This window comes from Tauraco erythrolophus, chromosome 18, assembly GCF_009769465.1.
Source record: "Tauraco erythrolophus isolate bTauEry1 chromosome 18, bTauEry1.pri, whole genome shotgun sequence".
NCBI lineage: Eukaryota > Metazoa > Chordata > Aves > Musophagiformes > Musophagidae > Tauraco > Tauraco erythrolophus.
Genome location: NC_141482.1, coordinates 16,048,021 through 16,052,020, shown reverse-complemented (window position 1 = coordinate 16,052,020; position 4,000 = coordinate 16,048,021).

Sequence of the window (4,000 nt, the reverse complement as noted above, 5' to 3'; positions counted from 1 at the left end):
CGTTCTTTTTGAATGTGGTCTTGTTCTTTGACTCTGACTGGGAAGAGTGGGCCTGATAGCAGAAACCTTTGAACTTATCAGGCTCCTGCCACTCTGGGAAGGTATCTGCCTGCCGTGGTTACACGAAGTTGTGCTACAGCCTTTTGCCAAAAAGGCTGAGAAGCCCATCTTTTAACACCGAAGTAGAAACGGTTGGTCTTGAAGCAAACTCCTGTTTTTCTTGGGGTTTGTAACGGAAACTCTTGTGCTTTCTCTTGAATAGCTGGTGAAAGTGTGTGAAGCCGCATTTTCCTTAAGGAGGGGGTAGATCACGGATGTCTTGTGGGATTGTAGTTTCCCAAAGGTGAGTGAGAGGCGTTGGGAGTTGAGAGGCTCTTGCACAAGGATTTTGTGCCATCACTGGCATCCTTCCTGTGTGGGGACTTAAAGGGGAAGCTGGGGGGGAGTTTGGGGAGGAGAATGGAGACAGCAGTCTGGTGTGAAAAGGAGAGGGTGGACATGCGGGAAGGGAACATGGCTAGACCGGGATTTCAAGACACAGCCAGAAACTGCAGGAGGAAAAACTGTTTAAAAAATCATTTTCAGCGTGTACTGTCCTTCAGCCCCTTGTGCTTCTCACGTGGCTTTTACTCTTCCTCAGTAATGTCATCTGTGTAAGTGCTCGGACTTGGGGACTGTATCCTGCTTCTCTGGGAAGGGAGTACGGCGTTTGGGTTGCCGTGGCACTCCTGATGTTGTGAAGCACTTGGGGAAAGCTAGGTGCCAGTGGTACGGAAATTCCTCTGCCCTGTGGTGCTCCCGTTTGGTGGCTGTGGAGTTGAGATGGGGAAGGGCGGTTGGAACCACAGTGGCATGGCTTTTCTCACTGGAGAGACTCCTGACTGGTGTTGGGAGCATCTCCCTCGAGCCAAATACTCTGTGCGTGCCCACTGATCAGGATCTGTGTGCTTCCCTGGCCCCTTGCTCAGGTGGCAGCACCGTGTCCCTTAAGGATTTGTTGGGAAAGGCCACCCAGGAGCCCTGGGATTGAGAAAACACGTGGGAAGGACTTGCTGGGTGGGAAGCTGCTCATTGTGGGTGGTGAGAGAAGAGATTGTTTCCCAGTGCTGTGCCCCGAGATGTGCTGGAAGCCCCTGGGCGAGGGGACCTGCACTGGATGGTGCTGTGTCCTCCCAGCACCGAGCTCCGTTTGTCATCTGCTCTTCCTATCTGCAGCTTCCCTTTCCCCTGGCCCACAGGGGTTACACTCCTTGGGTTTGGGCTTTTTTCCTAGATAAAAAGGGGTTGTCAATCTTGGAGCCTTTTAGTGGTTTTAGGTGTCTTTGCATTTTTTAAATGGATTGTGGCACCTACGAGTTTTCTCTCTGTATAGAGCCCAATAAATGAGTTACGTGGGTCCTGTCTGCAGCGGCATGTTGCGTGTGCTGTGCTTCCTACTTCCCAGGGAGGAACGTTCTCGCCAAGCTGGGAAGAGCTGGATTATCCAACCATTTATTTTATCTCTTCAGTGGAGCCCTGTTGCTGTCGGTGCCTTTTTCCCACTGCATCTTGTACAAAACCAACCGAAACTGAGTCAGGACACTGCCGCTGGTGTCCGTGTGCCAGTTCAACACTGGGAGGGGGAACGGGAGGGGGCTTTGGCTGGAAGCCTGTTGGTGTTGGGGGGTCCTGCACTGGAGGGTCGCTTCTGTGGCACGTGGCTGTAAGCGGAGTCAGCGGCACCTTCCAACGGCAAATCCGGGATGGGAATGATCAACACACGGGAACAGAAATCCAAACTCCTGTGCACGCTCCTCCGCACACCTTTGCGGCACGAAACGCAGCCCCAGCCCTGCTCGGGGGTAGGGACGCGCGGGTGGCACCGTGGGTGCCCCCTCTGCTGATGGGGCCCCTCCGGGCCGGGGGAGCCCGGCCCCTCCGGCCGCGGCCGCTCACCGAGAGCCGCGGGCACGGCTCCCCGGGCCCGCTCGCCCTCCCGCCGGTGCCCCGGGGGGCCCGGGCGGCGATGCCAGGGGACGCGGGGCCGCACTCCCCCGCGGGGGCCGGGGCTGGGCCGGCGGCGGTGCGGCCGCCGTGTCCCGTCCCCCCCGCGGCGGCCGGGCCCGTCCCCTCCCACCGTGGAGCCAAGTTCAAACCGCGAGCCCCGGCGGAGCGGGACGCGGCGGAGGGGCCGCGCCGGGCCGGGCTCCCCGGGAGCCGCCGCAGGGTCCGCGCCGGCGGCCCCCCAGCTCCCGCGGGGCTCCATGGTGAGTGCGCCGGAGCCGCTGCCCCCTCCCCACCCGGGGGCTGCGGCTCTGCGAGGGGGGGTCGCTCCGCTCCCCCTCCCGGGACCACGCCGCGCTGAGCGGGAGCGGAGGGCGCTGGACCGGAGCCCCCCCGCACCGCCGGGACGGGGTCGGCTCGGCCGGGGTGGGACTCGTCGGGACGCGGCTGGTTCGCCTGGGATGGGGCTTGGACCGACTGGGAGAGGCGCCGGTCCGGCCGGGAAGGGGCTGGTCCGGCCGGGAAAGGGACTCGGACTGGTCGGGATGAGGCCAGTCCAGTGGGGAAAGGACTCGGACCCGTCGGAACAGGGCTGGGCTGGGTCAGGATGGGTCTTGGATCCGGCTGGGAGGGTCGCGGCGGGATGGAGCTGGGAGTTGGTGGGGAAGGGGCTCCGTTGCGGCTGGCAGGGCTGGTCCAGAGGGACCAGGCTGCTGTGGCTGGGATGGGGCTTGGACCTGGCTGGTCCCGAGGTGGAGAACAGAGCGTCTGTCCCTGCCCGAGGGGCTGCAGCTGGGGCTCTGGGCGGTGGCAGGGTCCCTTTGGGTAGGAAGGTGTCGGGGAGAGGGTCCATTTGACTGGAAGGACCTGGGGACCCCAGCGGGGCTCCCGGGCAGGCAGCAGGCATTGCCCCTCGCTGCCTGGGTGGCCAGAGCTGGCGCGAGTGCTACCAGGAGCTGCTCTATCAATAATGGTGATTTCCCTTATCTCCGTGTATTTGCTGGAGGATTAGAGCCGAGGAAGAGATTAGCTTCCCCTGCCAGGTGGAGCAGTTGGTGACCGTCCCGCACCCGCGCTCTTCTGGCTGCTCCTTCCCTGCTAGCCCTCCTGTGGGAACGGTTGTGCCTGACCCCAGAGCTGCCCTGCCTGTGCTGCGGGGATGGGAGCAAGGGGAGAAGGAATGACCCAAATCAGCTGCTTGAAAATATCTTCCTCCATCCTGAAGGGTGGGAAGCAATGGCCATCACTGGGGTTCACTGCCTTGCCTCTCCCCGCATCCCTCTCTTGTCACCGCTGCTTCCCTGCTCGCCACGGGGGTGGTGGGAAGCACCTACTGCACCCTCCGAGCTCCTGTCCTGGCTGCTCACTTGGCATTTTTAACTGCAGGCTGAGCTTCCTCCCGTGCTAAGCACTGAGAGTCAGTGCCAGGCTCGGCTGCCTGGAAATGCTGCAAATGGTGTGCTTTCTCCTGGAATTTGGTCCCAGTTGTTTAATAAGCCACTTCAGGGAAGTCATTCCCAGTTTAATGGTAAAATCGCATGGCCTCGTCTTCCCGGTGGAGGAGGCTTCCTGAGAGCAACCCTTAGACTTTGGACAGGGTGTCCTCATGGAAGCAGCGCTCTCCTTTGGTGTCCCTGAGGATTATAGCCTCGGCTCTCCGCTGAATCACCTCTGGAGCAAGATCTCTCCGTGGGTTTGCGGAGAGCGAAGCCAGCAGCATGGGGAGGCTCTTCCCTGCCCTTCCTGGCCCCTGGATGGGGCCCAGCACAGCTCTACTGGAAGGCGTGCGGTGATTAAGGAAGCTGAAGAGTCCAGTGGGATTTGCACTGGTTGCACATGGATTTGCTCATCTGCTCGCAAGCGCTTCTGCTCCAAGGTGACGCCTCTGTCCGTGGGTTCCCAGACTTGCGGAGCGTTGGGCTTCACCTCCTGTTAATCTGCCGTGGCTCCTGCTGAGCTGCCGGGAGCAGGAGGGTGGGGAAAGGTTTCCTCATCCTTTTGGAGCCGGGACCAGCCC